Raw genomic sequence first — 24,808 nt, 5'->3', positions numbered from 1 at the left:
TGTAGGTGGCAATAAAACGTATTGATTTTCAAGAGATCATACTCGAGAAAGTGCCACACACAATTGCCAGTTGGAAAAGCAGTCTTTCCGTCGATACCAACAACGGAAAAAGTTTGTCCTGGAATGTATTTATTGTTAGGGCAAAGGATATTTTTAAAGGGAACTGTAACCTTTTGAAAGATATGAGCAAATCAGTTGGTATCATTGGGATCCGCGGAACATGTGCGGGCTGACCGGCCACGGGACACGTAATTATAGTTGCTACAATCACATTATCTTTAATTTGTTTGATCAATAGTGTTGTACCATTTACACATATTGGGAAGGCTTACATTTCTTAAAAGCATAACAGGATATATTTTAAATTTTAGTTCATGAGGTGTTTTTATTTTTATTTCACGATATCTTTTGAATGGAATGTCCGATTTCAATAATTCAAAAAGTAATTATCAGGTTTTGAGACAGTCTTAAATATTAAATTATTTATTTGGATAAAAATGTACAAATGGTATCGATAACAGGTCTGATTTTGATCGGCATTTTTATCAATTTGTTAAATGTAAAAAAGTAGTTATAGTGACGTAACTACAATAGTTAGATATATGGTCTCGCGAAGTTTTTTGTAGATATTGATATATTCTATAATATTGTCGAACAATTTTTTGTCCTATTATTAATACTCTTCGCTGCGTATGCGATGAAAAACATTTTATGGCTTATAATTTTGTTACACCTTCGGTTGGTTTTAATAGTAATTTCTAAAGATTTTTATAGTAAACTAGTACTAAAAATAACATATGCTACTAAGTGATAAAGTAGCTTTCTAATGAAAAAAGAATCATTAAAATACGTCCAGTACTTATTGAGTTTATACGTTACATACAAAAATACAAGTCTTCCCTATTTGAAACGTTGGTGTAGATTAATATTATGTAAATACCCTTGCGACCTAAAGTGTGGGAAACAGGGGAGCTACATACACCTGTATATACGCGGGTCGGCTGTACATTTCTTTCTTAAAATAAAAGTTGATCTTAAATAAGGTCGTAATTAGAAAATTGTTTAAAATATTGAAAAACTGTCATGGACATCTTGAAAAACGTAGTGATAAATGCAAATTCTTATCACAAGGGTATTCGGTGATATTTTTTTTTTGAGACTCAGAAAATGTTGTAAAAATTGTCTGAGCAAAAAATGGTCACAACTTAATGTAAACATAATCGTTATCTTTTAAAACATTAAACAAATTCTTATGTTGTATCCAATGGGTTTTACTATTTTCTTTTTGGCAGCATTGGAAGTTCCCTCACGTTTCGAGTTTTTTGTCACTGTCAAAACATATTCAGTATGGTCTATAATTTAATTTTCAGAAACGAACAATGTTTACAAATTATAAAATTTAATAATCAAAATGACTGCTCTGTTAAGAAAGTTCATTGAGTAATTTTTCGATTTTATGGACATTTAAATTAATTTACAGCAGAATCTACCATTAACACGCATTATTAAAGAGTGCGAACTGAGGAAAATATCGCAGCTATTTCGGAATTGTCGATTTGGCACCGTGCTCAGCAATTATCTCTTAATCTTCTAGGTAGAATATTTTAAGGAAGGATTTAGGTGTGAAGCACGGCACCATCTACGGCACTGGGCACCTTACTCTACCTAACACCTCATAATATATTTATCAAATAAATATCTGCAAGCTCTGTTATTCGCTTTGAAGCTTGCTTAACAACAACATTGGCTACTCCGAATTTCTTAGGTATTTAGAAACAATTCCAAAACACACAGACTACACCATCCCCTAACTGCAATTCGATAGAAACTTTCAGATTCTATACCTTCCAGATCTTTCTGGGAGAATAAGTCAGGAAGCTATGAAGAAGAGAAACAACATCGTCACGTGTTAGGTCGCAAAAACCATGTGGCCAACACTAGATTTCAAGCGAAGAAGGTATGCTTGCTATCTCTAAGCAGATCGCATATAAGGTCTCTAATGGTGTCGAAACCGGGCAATGTCTAATAGGACATTATGCCAAACGCATAGGAGTATTCTCAAATGACTTTTGTTTATTTATATATGTTTATTAATTTCATCTATCAGAGAACATCTTCCCTAACAGACTAATACATTAATTCTTAACAATTAAACTAGTAATAATAATAAATTATAATTTATAAAATTTCATTATTTAAATTAAGGCCGATTTAATAAGTTATAATAAGATACATATAGCTTAAAAGTATCTCTATTGCAACTACCAAAAAAAGTATAATCTGTTGTAAACTAAACAAGCTTTCCTGATGAAAGGATTGATTGGTTCATTACGACCAAAACGCTCATGAAACAAAATGAAATTACGAGAATTAATTTGATTTTTAATTGAAGAAAGTAATTTAGTACATTTATGACATGTTATGATATTATGTCCCTAAACATTATTCCAGAGTATGTACGACGACTTTCCAGACTTTGTATTCCAAATAACTGGCACTTGGTGGAGTATCAATTGTCCAATTTACTTTAAAAAATGCATATCTTGTAAATTTCCTTTGCACGTTTTCGATTCGCTCACACGAGTTTTTATAAGTTGGATTCCAAACCGTACTGCAGTACTCCAGCACTGATCTAACCAAAGAATTAAAAAGGGACTTCAGCGTGTATGGGTCATTAAATTCCTTAGTGTTTCTTTTAATGAACCCTAGCATTTGATTGGATTTATTGAATATGTAATCTATGGGCGGTAAGAAGGAAAGTTTTGTATCGAGTACAACTCCTAGATCTTTTTCCTGAACCACCCGTTCTAGTTCTGAATCGTTAATAGTGTGATTGAAGAATATAGGTGAGCTGATACGGAAAAAGGGCATAACTTGACACTTAGAGAAATTCAAGTGTAGAAAATTTAAATCATCATTTAACAAAGTACAATCTTGAATGTATTTAGTGGTGTGATACAGTTTCAGATCATCCGCAAATAGGAGACATGATGAATTTTTGAATATGTCAAGAATATCATTGATAAATAAAAGGAATAGTAGTGATCTCAAATGGATGCCCCGAGGGACACCAGATGGCACTAAGATAGGTTCCGAAATCATCATCAATTTTAACAATTTGAACCCTTCGAGTTAAATAAGATTTTAACCAATCGAAAGGTTAGAGTGAAAACTAAACTGCAAAAGTTTATTCAAAAGAACCTGATGGTTTTAAGCGATTGAAAGTTTTGGCGAAATTTGTAAATATGAGCTTGAAAATTTGATTCAAAATTGTTTATTATATAATAACTCATTAACGATAGATTAGTTACTGTAGATCTTCCAGATATAAAACCATGTTGGTATACTGAAACAATGTCTTTTATTTGAAAAGATAAGTTATCGAAGACTATCTTGTCAAATAACTTGGGCAAAGCTGAAATTTTACAGATTGGTCTATAAATAGTAACATCTTGTTTCGAACTTAACTTAAGAAATGGTTTTCTGTAAGACAATTTATAACACTCTAGGAAGCGACCCTGATAAAGAGACAAATTAAAGATGGTCGCCAAAAGCCTAGCTAAGGAATTCCATCAAGGCCTTCGTTTTTGGTTGTGTCTAAGTCAAGCAGGGCTGTCATAATTCTGAAACCTGTAATCATTGAGCCAATATTAAGAGATAATGAGATCTGTGGAAATTCAAGTTTGGAAGGTGAGTTTGGCGAATAAACAGACTGAAAGTAGACAGAAAAAAGATTACAAATCTCTTTTAAGTCACTTGTTGATGAATTTAAGTACTTCATACAGCTTGGATAACCGTTTGATTTACGTTTAGAGTTAATAAGATTCCAAGAGCTTTTACTATTATTTTTTATATTAGTTTCTATAAATAGGATCGATACAAAAATGTATTGAGGGTATTAAATTCCTTTTGGCATTTTAATGTCTCGACGAAGTTAAATACTTTCGTGATTATTTTTAAAAAGTTCCTATTTTTTGAATTAATAAGTCTTTTATTAAACTAAGCTGGATTTGAACTGGATTAAGAGTTTTTAAGTGGAACAAATCTACGTATACAGCTTCATTAATAATGGATAAAAAAGATTGATTTGCGTTGCTTAAATTGACTTTTAAAACATATGAATCCCAAGGAAAACAAGAGGATATGGAAGAACCAATTCTTCAGACTGTATAACAGCGACGACGAACTGAATTCCGCTGCCAGGCAGGATGATCCATTCAACATAGACGACGAAGGCCAACAATCCCGTCTTCCCGACTTAGACGAAGAAAAGATTGCCAAATCTAAGCTGAAGTCTAATAAAGCAGCTGGAGCGGATGGCTTGAATGCCGAGGTCTTTAAAGCAGCTGGAGATAAGTAAGTTGGCAAGGAGCATGCACCAACTTATCTGTAAGATATGGTCGGAAGAAAGCAAGCATGCCCGATGAATGGAACCTCAGCATTGTTTGCCCGATCCTGAAAAAAGGAGACCCTTTAAACTGCACCAACTATAGAGGAATCATATGTGAACGTCTAAAGCCCATCGTCAACAACCTGATAGGTCCTTATCAGTGTGGTTTTAGACCAGAAAAGTCTACAGTTGATCAAATATTCACATTACGGCAGATCCTTTAAAAAACAAAGAACACCAAATCGACACCCATCATCTTTTCATCGATTTCAAGGCCGCATATTACAGCATATACAGGGACGAGCTGTATAGAGCCATGTCTAGTTTTGGCATCCCTGCCAAACTAGTCCGTTTGTGCAGGATGACCATGGAGAATACACGCTGCTCCATAAAGGTTGGAAACAACTTAACAGAACCTTTAGATGTCAAAAAAGGTTTTAGACAAGGTGGTTTTAGACCAATGCTTCGGCCCGGAAAGTCTTCGAATCCACACCCACAGGACAGCGCAGTAGAGGAACGCCGCGGATCAGGTGGCTCACCCAGCTGGGAGAGGGCCTCAACCAACTTGTCGTCCGAAACTGGAGACAGCTAGCTAGGGACCGAGCTGGCTGGAGACGCTTGTTGGTTGAAGCCCAGGTCCGCAACGGACTGTAGCGCCACCTTAAGTAAGTAAGTAAGTAAGTCTTGGTCCAAACGTCACCATCGACAGACGTAACTTTGAGGTAATCAAGGACTTCGTCTACCTAGGCTCCGCTGTAAACGCAGAAAACAACACAAGTGCTGAGATCAAACGCAGAATAACTCTTGCTTACCGCTGTTTCTTTGAACTAAGAAAGCAATTGAGTGGTCCTCTCTCTCGAGGGACCAAAGTGTCGCTATATAAGACCTTATCATCCCCGTCCTGCTATACGGTGCAGAAGCATGTACTATGACAAAAGCGGATGAGAGCACCTTGGGTCGATTCGAGAGAAAAATTCTTCGTATGATCTACGGTCCCGTATGCATCGAAGGGAAGTGGAGGAGAAGATGGAACGACGAGCTGTACGGGCTGTACAGCGACGTAGACTTAGCCAGAAGGGTAAAAGTCCAACGACTAAGATGGCTGGGTCACGTAGAGCGCATGGAAACCAATGCTCCGGCAGGGAAAGTCTTCGAATCCACACCCACAGGACAGCGCAGTAGAGGAAGACCGCGGATTAAGTGGCGCGCACAAGTGGAAGGTGACCTCACCCAACTTGTAGCGCGAAACTGGAGACATCTAGCTAGGGACCGAGCTATATGGAGAAGTTTGTTGGGTGAGGCCGTAGTTCACACAGGAATGTAGCGCCACCTTAAATAAGTAAGTAAGGAAAGCAAGAAAGATATTTACAAATCTCTTTTAAAGTTTGGTACAAAAATATTTTTGCTATTATGATTTTTCATATAGCTTTCAACAAGACTGTTCCAATTTTTCCTTAATTTTTAAAATGAGGGCAATCATTTTCATATTTTTGTCACTTTCTCTTTTGAAATCAGTGACAAATCATGAGAAACCTCAAAACACGAATCGATGGACAAAAAATATTTGTTTCTCAATCTACGATCTTATATTTCTTAAACGAAGAAAACCAATTCAGGTTACCATAACAATTTACAATCTATCCAACCATAGTACATTTCTATACACATGGTTATTATCTATGCACAATGCATATACATAGATATACCTTCAAAGAAAATAAATAAATCCAACATAAGCCATCATGGTGATGGCGAATAAGCTTCTAATAAAGTTCCTATACTAAAAACATTCCACCTCAAAAAAGCCCCTTTGCCTTCTACATATTTTAATCCTTGCTCTTTACTCTTTGAATCAATTTGAAAAAAAAGTAAAACAAAACCCTTCCAGTTTGTTGATAATAAATATTTGCCCAAAACACCTACATAGACAGCTACTCCCTTTATATCTAAAAAGAGAATAAGGACCATGTTTTCTGTTTTCTACCAACACATCCACCCAATGAACGCCAACAACCCCACCACCACCATCGCCGGTCGTTTACTTATATACATACAATGTAAATGCAAGCAAAATTGACTGTCCATCCGCTATCAAATTGTATGTTGTAGAAAACGAACATATTTAACCCATCGTCCTTTCAATCTCCTATAACTACCCCTATAATCTCATTCCTATTTTGTACCTACATATATAGCTTAAGGCAAAATTCGAAGCTTCTTCCTGATGCACATCCTGTGTGAATTAAGTGCATCTCCTGATGGCTCGATACGAATATTCACGGTAGCACAGGGGGTAGCGGGCCCGTGATGATGATGGCTTGTGCTGTTACCCATGGATAGGCCAAAAATAATCCCTGGCATAGCACAGTGGTTAAGCACCACACTATACCTTGATCCTAGAGACTACCGAGAGAGAATGGTAATCAATCCAGTGACGCCACCTTTTATCCACAGCACACGTTCGTCCTACAGTACATATATACCTACATGTATACACAATAAATACTTTAGCTCTGATTAAAGGTAGTTCAGCATGAAGCTCTAGACTATGCAGACCTATAGCTGACTAGGAATGTTGTGTGTTGATATGCAATACAAAAAAAGCTAAAAAACAGGATGACAACACTCGAGGTCCATCCTTAACGTTGAAAAGCACGCGAAGGACAACACAATCTCCCAGTAATCTATCAATGACAACCAACGTATTTTGCACTATACCACCGTTACTCTATACAGGACCCCCTGCTTTGTCCTGCAACCCCCCACTGCTCCCGGTGTCACCCACTACACTAAAAAAGTCATTCGATGTCCTCGTAAATTGTGATTTTAACTTTAGATCGAATCGCGTCCTTTTTTGTAGAAAGCAAGCGCATGTTATTTGTAATTTAAAGGACATAAAGTGAGAATTGGTTGCTATACGGTTTACGGTAACTCTATGGGTAACTATGCAATTAGTGCAAATTGTCCGGTGTAGATGGCAGCAATGTCCCTATACCCGTATGTATAGTTGAAGTTGAAGATTGACAATTATTATTAGAAATAGAATTATTACTTTCAACATTTTTCTGCACCAACAAATTCCCATTTTCGATGACGTTTTAAAGACTTAAAGCTCTGTTCACATCTGTTGCATTATATAATTTATATTGGACATTGGTGAGTGCACAATTAAATTAATCAACTCCCACACTTGCATGTCCTCACTTTTTTGTTTCCTGTAGAAAGGTTCGTGTTCTGCGCTGATCATGAAATTGATTGATATCCTTGCTCTCTGCGTTGTTTAATTATACCTACAACCATAGGTATACCACTCTTTACCAGAAGTTACGTGGTGGTGAATCCTTTTTTTTTGTATTTTAATCGATAGAAGATTAAATATGTCGAATTGGTTCGACAACGTATTTTACAGACACTTTTATTATAGTCATTGATTTATTTGGAGATTATAATTCAAAATTACTCTTTGGTAAAATCTACCTCCCATAGTAATGGATTGGATTTATTTTTTGTTTGATTAATGATGATTACCTGATGTTTATAGAATGAGGTACATTTGTAAATTACTTTAAATAAAAGAATTTTTCAAATTTAATAGGCAGATGGTTTAAGAGACGTAATCAAGGTTAAAAAATTGATTTTGTATTTCATTACGGAAATAAGTAGCTTTGTGACGCTGCTGTTTATTACACAATTTTAGGTTAGCACAGAAAATATATATTCGAAAACGTATGTAGGTGAAATAGTGCTCTAAGAAATATGAAGAATATTCTTTTTTTGAATTGTATTAAGCTGAGATAATTGCTAAAAACTGCGATTTATTCCCGAGTCCCGAACGCTTTTACAAACATTTTTCTCAATATACCCAATATACCAATTTTAATGGACTTTACGCCGCCAAGCTATTTCTAAATTTTTCTATTCACAATAATATCAAATAAATTGAAACTTATGTGACGGTTTTTTTCCAAAACAACAGAAAACGAAGACACGGACAATAGCGGCTTCGAATAACAAACTGATAACAAGGAATTTAGACGTATTTATTGAAGTGTGTAAGTTCACACGACTCCACGACACAGTCTTGGACTTATACAAGACCATCAACTCGGATTGAGAAACTTGATAAGAATATAACTGAAAAGAAGGTGAGTTGTGTTCTACAAAGTATTAAAGATGGCAAGGCAAACAAACCTTGTATAGATACGTCTGTCATTGAATTTAATAGAACTTCAATACGCTTATCTGCAGAGGAATTCATTTCTGTTGAAGACATCGAATATTTGATATTTAATCTTAAGAATAAAAAATCTCCTGGAATGGATAGTATTCTAAATCAATTCCTTAAAGAACTTCCAATAAGTGGATTTATTTATTTAGCCTCTCTAATAAACGCCTGTTTCAACATTTTATATTTTCCACTTAAATGGAAGATGGCAAAAGTTGTTCCAATATTGAAATCTGGTAAACCCCGAAGTGATTCACTAAGTTAAAGGCCAATAAGCCTACTCAGTAGTATTAGTAAGATTTTTTTTAAAATTAATTCGCTGCGAATTAGAATCTTTTTTGAATGAAAAGAATATCATACCAATACAGCAATTTGGTTTACGTCACACCAGGTTCTAAGAATCTGTAGACACCTACAAGAAAAATTTAGAGAAAGAAAATCGACAGGATTAGTTTTGCTAGATGTTGAAAAAGCCTTTGACGCACAAACTCGTTATAAATGAATGTCCAAAATTTTTGATTAAACTTATACAAAGATTCTTAAGTGATAGCAAATTTATAGTTTCACTTAATGGACAAAATCAGTCCAGAAAACTATTCCTGCTGGGGTTCCGCAAGGATCAGTGTTATCCCCTACTTTGTTTAATATTTGTATCTCCGATTTTCCAGTCTTGAAAAATTGTGAATTTGGTATGATGAAGATCCTGACAATAAACAAACATAAACAATATTCAAAATGATTTAGAAATTATTTTCGAGTATTACAAACATTGGAAAATTAAAATTAATGCTGGGAAAAGTCAAGCTATCTTTTGCACCAGAAAAAGAAAGGATTGTTTTTTACCCAGACATAATAGCAACTTTAATAATTGTGATACACCTTGTGTGAACTCTGTCAAGTATTAAGGTATATATATATATATATATATATGATCTTCAAGGAACACACACAAATGACAGCATAAATAAATATCGGCACAAAAGTGTTATATCCGCTTATTAACCAAAAGTCATTACTTAGCAAGCACAATAAGCTTATTATTTTTAAAGTCGTTTTTTAAGCAATACTTTTATATGGATCGGCTGTATGGGGTTATTGTGCCGTAATACTACTTACTTACTTAAGGTGGCGCTACAGTCCGGGGTGGACCTGGGCCTCAACCAACAAGCGTCTCCAGCCAGCTCGGTCCCTAGCTAGCTGTCTATAGTTTCGCACGCCAAGTTGGTTGAGGTCCTCTCCCACCTGGGTGCGCCGTCGTTATATCTTCTCCTCCATTCTCCATCTATGCGTACGGGACCAAAAATAACCCGAAGAATTTTTCTCTCGAAGCATCCTAAGACGCTCTCATCTTTCTTTGACAGGGTCCAGGCCTCAGCGCCATAAATGAGAACCGGGATGATGAGTGTCTTATACATAGATGGTGATTTTAGATTCTCGAGCGAGGACTTTACTTCTCAATTGCCTTCTAAGTCCAAAGAAGCAGCGATTTGCAAGAGTTATTCTTCTTTTGATTTCAGCGCTGGTGTCGTTGTCTGCATTAATAGCGGTGCCTAGGTAGACAAAGTCCTTAACTACCTCAAAGTTATAGCTGTCCATGGTGACGTTTTGTCCAATACGTCGTCGTTCAGTGTCCTTTTTTGATGACAGCATATACTTGGTCTTGCCCTCATAGACCACTAAACCCATTTTCTTCGCTTCCGTCACAATGCTCAAAAACGCTCCACTGACATCACGCTTTGATCTTCCAATTATGTCAATATCATCTGCGTATCCGAGTAATTGGATGGATCTTTGGAAGATTGTGCCTCTAGTGTTGACGGTTGAGTTTTGCACAATTCTTTCCAGAACGATGTTGAAGAAGTCGCATGACAGTGCATCGCCTTGTCTAAAACCTTTTTTGACATCAAATGCATGGGTAAGATCTTTTCCGACCTTGATAGAGCAGCGTGCATTCTCCATCGTCATTCTGCACAAACGGATAAGTTTGACAGGGATGCCAAAACTAGACATTGCTCGGTAGAGCTCTTCCCTATAAATGCTGTCATACGTGGCTTTAAAATCGATAAAGAGATGGTGGGTATCGATTTGAAGCTCCTGGGTTTTTTCCAAGATCTGCCGTAGTGTGAATATTTGGTCGATAGTGGACTTTCCTGGTCTGAAGCCACACTGATAAGGACCAATCAGGTTGTTGACGAATGGCTTCAGACGTTCACATAATACGGCAGAGAGGATCTTATACGCAATGTTAAGGAGACTGATGCCTCTGTAGTTGGCGCAGTTTAGAGGGTCTCCTTTCTTATGTATCGGGCACACTATGCTGAGATTCCACTCATCGGGCATGCTTTCTTCCGACCATATTTTGCAGATGAGTTGGTGCATGCTCCCTACCAAGTCATCGCCTGCTGCTTTGAATAGTTCGGCGGTGATGCCGTCAGCTCCAGCAGCTTTGTTTGACTAAAGTTTAGATATAGCTATCTTCACTTCGTCAAGGTCGGGTAGGCGGAATTGTTGATCTGCGTCGCCGAGGTTGAATGGTTCTATCTCCCTTACAGCGGAATTCGGTTCGTCGTCGCCGTTATATAATTTGGAGAAGTGATCTTTCCATATTCTCGGCATCGACTGTGGTTCTATTACGATGTTCCCTTGATCGTCTTTACAGGCTTCGGTTCGTGGCTGGTACCCTTGGGAGGTTTTTTTTACCTTTTGGTAAAATTTACGAACCTCATTCCTGTTGTGCCGTAATGCATGTTACAAAATTGCAAATTCTTCAAAACAAAATTTTAAAAATGATGCTCATGCTCCCCTGGCATTTCTCAACTCAAGCTTTGCACATAGAGGTAACAAACGTATTAAAAATAAACAAGAAAATTGCAATTCTCAATAAAAATTTGTCTAGAAAATGTGTATTAAGTGAAAACTCTCTAATTAGAAATCTAATTTAAAAAATTATCAAATATATGTTTTTTGTTTGAAGATGAAAACAAGCTTCGCGAATTCCAAAGTGGTTTTCGTAAAGGATATTACACAGTGGATAATATCTTTGTGCTTCGTTCACTTGCACGGTGGAAGCTCGACCAAAATAAAAAACTGTACGTCTTTTTTGCCGATTTCAAAGCAGCTTTTGATTCTATCAATAGAAACGCTTTACTATACAAGCTATTTAACCTAGGAGTGTCAACTAATTTTATCAACATTATTGAAAAACTGTACCAAAACAGCATTGAAGTGAATCAAGGAGTGAGATAAGGCTGTAATCTAAGATCCTTGTTATTTGCACTTTTTTTAGATGATTTGGTTGAGTATCTCAAATGTGGAGTGGAGTTTGCTAACAAACGGATCAAAAAGATCATGTATGCCGATGACAATTTCATTCTTGCGGACTCACCGACTGCTCTACAGTTGATGATAATTAAACTGGAAGAATATTGCCAAGTGTGGAAACTAGAAGTTAATGCGAGACGAGCAATGGAAATATGGCGAAAAAACTCTAGACGTAGTTAAGTCTCATATTTATTTAGGAACGAAGTAAACTTTCAATTTAAAATTAGAAAAACATATCAAAAGGAAACTAAATAAGGCTAAATCCACAATAAAGTAAATTGAAAAAGAATAAAGCTAATAGCGACTGACTTAAAATATGGAGTTTTTAATGATAGAGGCTATCCTGTTTTATGGTGCGCAGGTATGGGGAGTAAAGAAGTATGAGCTAGTTGAAAGCCTAGTTGAAAGGAGGGGAATACCGTAGTCGAAACGTAGTCAATGCTAAGAATCTGGAGAGATCATTTCAACCAGTTGTTTAATGGCGATGAAGTCAATGATTTTGCCAGAGAGCAGCTACGTCAAATCCATTTGGTTGACGATCTAGAGTTCCACCCACCCGACCAGAGTAAGATCAAAATAGCCATCACCAGGCAGCCATCACCAGGCTGAAGTCGAACAAAGCGGCCAGTGATGACGGTCTGCAGGCGAAGCTTTTTAAGTACGCTAGAGCAGATAGGGTAAGGAGCACGCACCAGCTAGTAAGTAAAATTTGGTCGGAAGAATGCATGCCCGAAGATACCACCATCTGACCGATTCATAAAAAAGATGACCGCCTTCTCTGCCCTACAGAGGTAGGTATTAGCCTTTTAAAGTGTATAATGTAAACGTCTGAAGCCTTTTCCTGACGATTTAATTGGCCCCTACCAGTGTGGGTTCTACCACCGACTAAATTTTCACTCTACGCCAAATCCTGGAAAAGACCCAAGAACATAACATCGAAACACACCATCTTTTCATCGATTTTAAAGCAGCTGTGTAACGAGCAATACCATGCCATGTTGAGTTTTAGTATCCCTACCAAACTGATACCACTTATCAGGATGACGTTATAAACGGTGATTTTTTAAGAGCTTGAGAACTTTTTTTAAAAAAAAACCCATAAAATTTGCAAAATCTCATCGATTCTTTATTTGAAACGTTAGATTGGTCCATGACATTTACTTTTTGAAGATAATTTCGTTTAAATGTTGACCGCGGCTGCGTCTTAGGTGGTCCATTCGGAAAGTCCAATTTCTAAAGGCGTCAAATCGCATGATCTTGGTGGCCAACTTACCGGTCCATTCCTTGAGATGAATTGTTCTCCGAAGTTTTCCCTCAAAATGGCCATAGAATCGCGAGCTGTGTGGCATGTAGCGCCATCTTGTTGAAACCACATGTCAACCAAGTTCAGTTCTTCCATTTTTGGCAACAAAAAGTTTGTTAGCATTGAACGATAGCGATCGCCATTCACCGTAACGTTGCGTCCAACAGCATCTTTGAAAAAATACGGTCCAATGATTCCACCAGCGTACAAACCACACCAAACCACACCATTTTTCGGGATGCATGGGCAGTTCTTGAACGGCTTCTGGTTGCTCTTCACTCCAAATGCGGCAATTTAGCTTATTTACGTAGCCATTCAACCAGAAATGAGCCTCATCGCTGAACAAAATTTGTCGATAAAAAAGCGGATTTTCTGCCAACTTTTCTAGATCCCATTCACTGAAAATTCGACGTTGTGGCAGATCGTTCGGCTTCAGTTCTTGCACGAGCTGTATTTTATACGGTTTTACACCAAGATCTTTGCGTAAAATCTTCCATGTGGTCGAATAACACAAACCCAATTGCTGCGAACGGCGACGAATCGACATTTCACGGTCTTCAGCAACACTCTCAGAAACAGACGCAATATTCTCTTCTGTACGCACTGTACGCATTCGTGTGGTTGGTTTAATGTCCAATAAAGTAAACTGAGTGCGAAACTTGGTCACAATCGCATTAATTGTTTGCTCACTTGGTCGATTATGTAGACCATAAATCGGACGTAAAGCGCGAAACACATTTCGAACCGAACACTGATTTTGGTAATAAAATTCAATGATTTGCAAGCGTTGCTCGTTAGTAAGTCTATTCATGATGAAATGTCAAAGCATACTGAGCATCTTTCTCTTTGACACCATGTCTGAAATCACGCATGATCTGTCAAATACTAATGCATGAAAATCCTAACCTCAAAAAAATCACCCTTTAAAATGCTCGTTGCTGCATTAAAATTGGAAATTTTAAATAAGGCTCTATCGCAAAGTACCAAAGAGACACTGTACAGAACCTTAATCATCCCAGTCTTGCTGTATGGTCAAAAAGCATGGACCCTCTCCCAGGCGTATAAAGGATCTCTTGGTATCTTCGAAAGGAAGGTTCTGGGGTATGATCTATGGTCCGGTTTGTGTCGACAGGCAAAGTAACATCTGGCGAAAAAAATATAATCATGAGGTATACGAGCTGCGACTGGTCAAAAATCTGCGTGTTCAACGCTTTAAATGGCTAGGGCATGTCGAGCGAATGAATATCGAAGCTCCAGCCCGTAAAGTATTCAACGACAAGATCAACTAGAAGCAGAGGCAGGAGTCATCTCCGGTGGAGTGATCAAGTGGAGGCCGCAAGCTAGAGATCCAGTAAGCTGGCGAAAGTTATTACTTCAGGCCCAGAAGCACAATAAAACAAAGAATAAATAATGATTTTGAATCGTTAATTGGCTTAAAATTTAAAGAAACCTTTTTTAAACATATGTTTTAAAGATCTTTTAAGGTTAAAACTCGATTTGGAAAACTGTGACTTTTTAAAATCGTTCTGTTACTCCTAAAATTGAAAAATTTGGTCAAGGAACGATCATCGTTTTTCAATCATAACACACTTAAAAGGTCCCTGTTTAAAAGAATAAAAGTCCAAGGGCCGCGGCCGGCCGTCTCGAGGGACAGAGCAGTAGAGAAAAACCCCGACTCCAGTGACGCACGCAGGTGGTAGAGGACCTCAACCAACATGGCCAAATGTGTTGGAATAGTACTTAGAACACTTTTTAGAATATTATAAAATATTTTAAGTTAGAGTTTCGCCAAATGGGGGCTATATTTTTTTTGAATTTCGGTCATATCTTTTGAAATTTAAAAAAAAATCGAAAGAAATGTTCAGAGAACCTAGGAAGATCTTGAACAAATTTCGAAAATTCGATTTTTGGAAAAAGGGAGTCTAGGTCAAAATCAGTTTTTTGAATTCTAAAACCAACATTTTTGAGTAGTTTTCAACAAACTTTGGAACTATGTATGCAAAATATAAACTGGATACTACCTGGAATATCTTGTAAAATTAGGAAAATCTAATGAGGGGGCTAACTTCACACACTTTATTAATTCTGATTTATTAGAGGAAGACCTTCAAATCCTTAACTGGTTTTCAAAAAAATGCATTTAAATGCATGTACTTTAAAACATTAAGTCTATCGCTGAGCGAACAAAGTCCATGGAATAATTTTTGCTACCGAAAGTAAAAAATAATAGTTAAATATCTAAATGAAACGAAAGCAAATTAACTCAACAAAAAATGATTTCTGTATCATCACCTCATTTAGCTTTAATATCCTAATCTCTCTAATCTTCTTCCAACTTTAAGTAGTGTACCGCAGGATTCAATCCTTGGTCCGCTTTTATTTTGTCTGTATGTTAAATATTTGCCGTCTCTATTCAAGTACTTTCAGTTATGTATAAATTATCTCCTTGGACTTAAAGAACATGAACTTGCTCTTGGGCAATGCAGTTCTTCAACCCCTTCAAAAGACGTTTGCTTTTAACGAACACATTAGCCAAAACCAACACCTATTTATGGTTGTGAAATACTCACGCACTCTGATTCTATTAGAAAGGGAAAAGCTAAATGTCGTATTCAATAGTCTTGTCCGCTACGTTTTTGACTTAAGCAGATATTTCATTTCTAACTTTACTAAGTATGTTCTTAATATGTATGCTTACTAGTATTCTCTTGACCATCAATCCCAGTACCTTAGAGGTGTGTTAATTAAGGCTTCATTACTTTGAACCCGAATTTGTATTCAACGACGCTATGCATCTCCTACGTCTGAGCGTCAGTTCTTTGTATATTCTGTCCTTTTATGGAACTCTTTATCTCAAGAATTAAAATAAATAAATGATGCTACAAGACTAAAAGATATTTTGACGAAGATCCAGAGAAAAAGAGTTTTCTGGGTAGATCTGAAGATTTCGAACGTGGAGTCTAAATATTTTGAAGAAGGTTTAAGATCGTTCGACAGATTAAGTCTGTCAAAATTCAGGAAAAAGGCAGTTCCAAGACCATCAAAACTGCTCAAGGCCATTTGGATAGTTCTTTAACACTTCTATTCAAGAAAACTCTACATTGTTCAAATCATTACAAACTTGATGCAGCCAAATACGTTCCTCAAAAAATACGAATTTAAACCAATTTAAGTCGAATAATAAATATTTTTACAGAAATTTTTACTCTAACTAAAAAAGAAACCGTCAGATTTGGGAAGAAATGGAATCAAGAAATGGCTTTCTTAATTAAGATCCAAGTATGTATATTTCAACGATTAGCTTGCCAATACAAATACAACCTTTTTAAAAAACCAATAATTTCAAAACGGATATTAAAACTAATTCGTCAAACAGAATGAATGTGTTCCACTTTTTCCATCATGTTGTAAAACCCTTCGTCATCTTTTTTCAAATAATAAAAATAAAAAAAAATAATAAAAAATAACTCACGTTGCATTTGAAATGTCAAATAATGTGACCCAAAACCCACGACAATGTGCAACAATTTAAGGGGAAAGTCTGCACAATAAACTCTCCTCATTGAGAATCTAGTCTCCATCATTCCAACCCCTATCTAAACTACGTAACAACCCAGCGGGGAAATCACTTTTCCAACATCCCCCTAAACTTCTGCCAACTCGTTTACAGATATTCCAAGAGCACAATTTTTTCTTCCCTTTTCAACAAAACACTAGTTGCACCAGCAACAGTAAGAAACTCGCAACCACTCCACCCTCACAACCACGGGTCGTGTTACATACAGAACGGAAGGTCAAGTCTTTTGAGGCAATGACTTCCCACAACAAATTATGTCTCCAATTATTATTATCCACCCTTTTTCTAGACTTTTCGTATTTATCATAAATATTTATGGTTGTTTAGCATGATAGAGAAAGAGAGTTGGAGGTATCAGGATTAGAGGGTGAAATGTTCATGTAGTATAGACTTAGAGAACCGTCCTAGTTCATCCAGCTGCACCTCTCTTAGCTCCAAATTACATAATTAACACATGAACACGACTTAATCACTCTTCTTCTTCGGGGCATGCTTTTCCTTTCCCATTTCCATTTCCATCCACCATGCATGATGGTTTTGGTTAAGGGCTTCTGGGTAAAGCACAACCATCATCATAACAGAAAACAAGCTGGCACTTTACATGCAAAAGCAGAGGAAATCATTTGCGGCATCAGAAATTATTTGTACGCCTCCAGAACTCCAGAAATTGAAACTACGAGAAATGTTGTTCACATGACAATATCGTCATAGTCCACAGTCGTACAATTTACACTGTATAGTGAGTCCATAGGCATAGAATCGAATGACTTGTTGTGAAAGAGGTTCACTTCCGCCGCCACCCGTTCGCTTGTACACGAATCAGCTTTTTTAACATGAACGCAACAACATCTCCCCTAAGGGTTGTTTTACTGATTTATGGCAGCTACAAATGCAATCGCTAATCATAGTAATGGTTGTTGCGCTCCGCTCGTGATGATGATGAAATGAAATGCATACACGACGGTTTCGTGGAAGCGCGAGTTTTAGAATGGTGGAATGCGATATGGTTGGGGAGGGGATAGAAAAGGAGTAGAAATAGCAGTTCCAAAAATTGAATTCCGATGGGAGTTAGGTCAATAATTGTACACTTTTCTGCTTTCCCTAAGGGGATCCGTTCGAATGTACACACAAAAAAGTTACAGGGTTGGCACCATCACTGCAGCTGAGTGCAGTTTCCATTTTCTTGAAAATTGGGTTTGTTATTTATGTATTTTGATTCATGTTAATTAATCGTGACATTTAATGTTTTAAGGGCCTATTTAATAGAGGGCATATTTAAAGCTCAGTTTTGTGCTATAAGGAAAAGTCATTTGAGTAACTATAACAGGGGAAAAATAAGTGACTCATTTCGGGTGACGAATCGAGAATGACACGGTTTATAAAATTAAGACAATCTGACACCAGGCCAAAAGGATATATTTTTGGAACTTTTTTTTTATTTTGATAACTGTATCGGACTCTGCAAACTACAAAATACAAACTACAGACTACAAACTACAAACTACAAACTACAAACTACAAACTACAAACTACAAACTACAAACTACAAACTACAAACTACAAACTACAAACTACAAACTACAAACTACAAACTACAAACTACAAACTACAAACTACAAACTACAAACTACAAACTACAAACTACAAACTACAAACTACAAACTACAAACTACAAACTACAAACTACAAACTACAAACTACAAACTACAAACTACAAACTACAAACTACAAACTACAAACTACAAACTACAAACTACAAACTACAAACTACAAACTACAAACTACAAACTACAAACTACAAACTACAAACTACAAACTACAAACTACAAACTACAAACTACAAACTACAAACTACAAACTACAAACTACAAACTACAAACTACAAACTACAAACTACAAACTACAAACTACAAACTACAAACTACAAACTACAAACTACAAACTACAAACTACAAACTACAAACTACAAACTACAAACTACAAACTACAAACTACAAACTGCAAACTAGAAAGCTGGCATGTTTGAAAAAGTTGACTCAGACTGAAAATAAAACATTTTCGACCATTCACGTTTTGAAACTTTCAATTTTTTAACGATTTAACTTTTAAAATTCGATATTTTAACCATTCGACTCTTAATTTTTCAAACTTTTAACCACTCTTTTATTCCAACTTTAAACCATTCAACTGTTTAATAATTCAAACATTCAACTTTTCAACCATTCGATTATTCAAACTTTCAACTTTTCAAATTTTCAACTTTTCAAACTTTCAACATTTAACTATTCAAACTTTCAACCATTCGACTATACCACTTTTCAACCATTCGACTATTTAACTTTTCAAACTTTCAACCATTCAACCATTCGACTATTTAACTTTTCAAACTTTCAACCATTCAACTTTTCAACCATTCGACTATCAATGTTTAAGATTTTCAACCATTCGACTATTCATTTTTTAACTTTTTAACCATACTGCATTTCAACTTTTTTACTTTTCAACCATCCGACAATTCAAACTTTCAACCATTCGACTTTTTAACCAATCTTTCCACACTTTCAACATTTAAACTATACGACTTTTCAACCATCCGACAATTCAAACTTTCAACCATTCGACTATTTAATTTTTCAAAATTTCAACCGTTCAACTTTACAAACATTTGACTATTAATTTTTTTCAAATTTTCCACCATTCAACTAAAAACTATAAAGTTCAAGATCAAATGGTTGAAAGTTCGAAAAGCTAAGGAGTGGAAGGTAGCAGACTCGAGTAGAACATTGTCAACCATTTAAGTTTCCAACTTTTTAACAATTCAAACAATCAACTTTTCAACCATTCGACTATTTAACTTTTCAAACTTTCAACCATTCAACTTTTCAACCATTCTACTATTTAACTTTTCCAACTTTCAACCATTCAAACTTTCAACCATTCGACTATTTATTTTTTCAAATTTTCAACCATTCAACTACAAACTATAAAGTTCAAGATCAAAAGGTTGAGAGTAAGGGAGTTGAAGGTAGCAGACTCGAAGTCAACTCGAGTAGAACATTTTCGACCATTTAAGTTTTCAACTTTTTAACAAAAAACTACAAAGTTGAAATTGGAATGTTTGAAAACTCGACTCAACTCGACCAATGAATCTCTCAACCATTCGATTATTCAAACTTTCAAAAATGCCACTATTCAAACCATTCAAGTTTTCAACATTTTTCACCATTCAACTTTTTCAAAATTTTCAACCATTTTCAACTAATCAACTTTCATATTTTCAACAATTGAACTACAAACTATAAAATGGAAGTTCCAATGGTTGCAAGTACGAAAAACTAAGAGTTGAAAGTAGCAGACTCGAAGTCGTCTCAAACTGAAAATAGAACATTGCTACCATTCAAGTTTCATTTCGACTTTCAATTTTTTAACTATCCACTCGAATATTAGGCTTTACAAGCTTTCAACCATTCAACTATTCGCCTCTTCAAACTTTTAACCATTCGACTTTTCAACCATTCGACTATTCAACTTTTCAAAGTGTCAACCACTCAACTAATAAACTTTCAACTTTTCAACCATTCGACTATTCAACTTTTCAATCTTTCAAACATTCGACTATTGAATCTTTCAACCATTCAAACTTTTAACCATTCGATTTGTCAATCTTTCCAGCTTTGCAACTATTCGACTATTTAACTTTACAAGCTTTCAACTATTCGACTATTCAAAATTTCAACTATTCAACTTTTTAACTAGGGGTAAGAAGTAATATGTTTTTTTTCTATCTAACTTCGCAGCTTTAAAAATGTCCAACCTGTTACCACAACCAAAGCAAATTCATTAACTTCGTAAACCAAAATAAAAATAATTAAATAACATTTCACCTTTAAAAAGCCACATTGGATATATAGGATAGAAAAAGAAACCTGCTCTGCATTGAAGTTCCATAAATCACTGGGGCGATATTAATTCATGAAATATAAATCAAAGTGGCGACAATTTTTCCCAAACCACACAAAAATATGAAAAGTTCAAAAACTGCTACAGAGATATACTACAACATTAATAGACATACATTTCTTTTTGTGTTGCTTTTTGAAACCAACAACCGTCATACACACGTTTTTCTCTCCATTAAAACAATCCGAGCGTAGAAAACCTCGACCTCGACGAGGATAGGAAGTCGAGGTATAGGGTGAAGGTACATTTAAATTCCATTCACCCCACAACTTGGAATGGAGTCAAATGGAGGCAACAGGGTCCTTATTTCCAAAATCACCCCCTCACCCCATTAAAACAGCCCCAAGAGCAAATAAATTATGAAACGTTTTCCATTTTATTTAATATCGTGTTGACACTCTCAGATTTCATAGAAGAAAATAAAATAATAAAACATAAAAAGGACCTTCAACCCGTAGAAAAAAGAAAATAGAAATAAATCCCTCTCATACGCCCTATGACAAGGTGGCAAACATTTTCCACAAAGATCAAGGTGAGGCGGTTAGTGTTTACCCTACCTTTGGATAGTACACACAAAAATATAAGGATTTTTTCCTTCAAACTCTATGATATCAGAAGGACATGAAAGAATTCAGAAATCCTATTAAATTCCACGACACGACTACGGCGACGTCCTGTGTGTCCTTGTGGGGCTTTGAATTTGTCCTCTTTTCACTTTTTTTGTTTTACGTATTTTGCATGTTTTCGACTCCATTTCGAATCCAACAAACTTCGACCAAATCGAAATCATCAATGTGACGTTATTTCCGAGCTTATCAGTTGACTGTTTATCTTGCACAGGAGAAATCAATGGCGACCGACCGGAGGAGGAAGTGGTAGTGCCATCAGTGACAAGAGCATGGCCGCCGGTGGCAAATGGTTACCGTGTATGTATATTATGTGTGCCACACACACAGGAATTGAGTTGACAAATAACATAGAGGCAAACAAACAAAACTTAAAAGCCCGTCATCTGCGTCGTTGTCGTCTATCTTCTTTATTTTTTGGTAAGGGATTTTTATTCCGATTTTATTTGCCTTCCGGATGGAAAGGATTTTCGGAATGTAATTGGATAAAATTTAATAAACCTAACCTAGGCAGGCGATCCTGATCTTTGTTTCTCTATATCAGTTTTATAGAAGGCAGGGGATTGATAGAGATGGAGATTTTTTTGGCTTCATTCCTCGCATATTCAACAACGACGACGACATTGTTTAAGCAAAAGACATTTGCTTTGGCTTTAGGGGAATGTTTCAATTTGACATTCTTTATCCGTTTGATTAGATTCTTTTCATTGGAGTTTTTTTTTTTGATTTTTGATGTTTGTGTGTTGCTCCTGTTTTCGAGAAGGATTTATTATAATATAAATTTTTACCGTCTTGGCATCATCGTCGGTCGTTGTCCTTGTGTGTTTGATAATTGAATTTTTCATCGAAAATTGGATTTAAAGATTATCCCCGAATGATCAGATGTTTGTTTATTTTAAACAAATCCTTAAATGGCGCCCAATATAGGATAATATGTAGATTATAAGTTCTTATATTGATTTTTTCAATGATATTTTGTAGGAGGTTATTTCTTATAGTTTAAGTTTTTACCTATTAACAGTATTTTGTGGAATAAACACTTAAAAGGAAAGGCATGTTATTAAGGTGGTTGGATGTAGTAGAAACTGTATCGTTTCCTACTCCAAAGATTGGATATTAGTGCGTCGGGCTTATGGCCGGTTACAGGAAAAAAAAACGCAAAGAGAGACTCGTGAAGCCTCAAAAAAGGAGCCCTTTTCAAATCTCAACCTGACCCGAAACGAAAACGGACATGCAAAATGGAAAGTAAGAACACTTACACTTACTTCTCTTACGGAGAAAGGCAGAAATTACAGCGATGCAGGTGATAAGATGGATAGAATCAGAGGATCAGGAATAATGAAATGAAACGATTGTGCCTTTTATTATAGCTGTCTTTAAAAAATGCACATGTTAGGATGCCTATCCACGGGCATTGATTTCAAGAAGATTAACAAGCGCCTGGCTGTGACGTGCATCAAAGCTACTTTCCTAAACATCAGGTACGCGCTCCTTCTGATGAAGTTGAGGAGGAGCCTTTCTGGAGTACGACGTCTTAGTTGTGGTAAAGTTTAAAAGGAAGGAATCTTAAGCGAATCAGTTGGAAACTAATGCCTCTACAAACCGACAACAGACAACGGCTTTCAAAAAGTCCATTTTGATACTACGATGATAAGTAGCACTAGGTTTCGCAGACAAAGGATACTCGCAGCAACCTGACGATCTTCAGATGGTCAAACCTCAAATCGAATCAAAAACGTGCTAATTGGGACATGGCACTTATTTAACATCTTGAGTGTGCGAACATTTTGTGTGCAAATATGGATTTTGACCACTTTCTTGCTGTGACGAAGTTCAGAGCTTGACTATCCATTAAAAAAAAGACAAATTCAATATCGCATGTCTCAGCATACCAGAGAATTCCAGAGGCTTCAATGAGCAATTGATTCCTATCCCCAAGCGTCAACAATCAGTGGAACCAGTACCGCGATATCATTAAGACAAAAACCGAGACTAAGAAAAATGAATTTGGTAATGATGCTGAATGCAAGATACTTAAGCAGGAGAAGGAAAATACACGAGTGAAATTTGGGGAATACCGTTAATAGAGAAGGAATAGATAAAACCCTACGCAGAAAGAAAGAGCATCCGCAGTTTGTCAGCTCAGGTATCTCGAGAAGTCCAGCAGAACAAGTTATTGGCAACTGCTGAATAGGCATTATGTAGAGGAAAAAACTGGAGAGAATAGAAAAATAAGATAAGATGGATTCAGATTTTCACAGTATGTCTCCAGTCTGTTCACCGTACGCTTCATTTCTTCCACCGATTCAGATAAAAAAACAATATCATCCACAAATATCAGTCCTGGTATCCGAGTACTTCCGAACTGCGAACTAAGATATCATTAATAAACAAAACAAATGGTAGTGAACTCGACACACAGCCTTGTTTAAACCAAATTTCTGTTGAAAACTCAATCCCATACTTAGCCCACATTATTTTTATACATCGCTCTGGCTAAGGTAACAACTTTACTTGATACTACAAGCTTATAAAAAAGAGCTTCACGTGCGATTGAATCAAACGCAGTTTTAAAATCCACAAAAAAGGCGTAAAGTTTTTGTGTTCTTCTTTTGAAGTCCTCAGCAATGTTTATCAAACTGAATCCTTGGTCAATATCCGAATAGCTCTTTCTAAATCCTGCTCGAAATGCATTAAGAATTTTCTTTTCTTCGGTCCAATGTGTAAGCCTATTAATAATTAAAGTGCTTAAAAGCTTTACGGAAGAATTCAAGAAGGAGAAGCCCCTATAATTTTCCGGTACATCATAAGACCCTTTTTTGTTTAAGGGGTATATTATTGACCTCGTGAAGCTTTGTTGAACTCCTTTGGCAAAACGGACCAGAATTCTATGGAACAGCTCTTAAGAAACTCTGCTGGAATTCGGTCTACACCCGGAAACCTTACCCATTTGGGCATTATCAATTACATTTTTTAGCTCAGTAGTCGAGAATGGTGCACCATGCAATTTATCTTTGAAATACGGACCTACGGAGTTCAGACCATTTCAGTGATGCAGCAATTAAATTGGTTTTTCCGTTGATAGATTTGGCGGCTTTCCAAAATTCTGCGGATGACATTGTCGTATTTAAAACGTTAATGTTTTGACACTCCAGACTTTTTATTTTTTCAAAACAGAGTTGTTTAAATTTTTTATTGGCATCTGCATTCACTATTTTGAAAAAAGATGTGTTAAATTTCACACATAATAAGTCGCCAAGAGCTTTCAAAGTAGATATCTCAATTTGAGATCTTGAAAAACTGACGCATGACGTTAAAAATGACACGGTGCACCATGCAAATAGGTAACAGCACATCCGAGCTATTCCAGACATGTGCAGGGTTCAGGTTCAGGAGTTCCCCTGTC

Source organism: Eupeodes corollae, chromosome 1 (assembly GCF_945859685.1).
Source record: "Eupeodes corollae chromosome 1, idEupCoro1.1, whole genome shotgun sequence".
In the NCBI taxonomy this organism is placed as follows: Eukaryota; Metazoa; Arthropoda; class Insecta; order Diptera; family Syrphidae; genus Eupeodes; species Eupeodes corollae.
Note: the sequence above shows the minus strand (reverse complement) of the source record.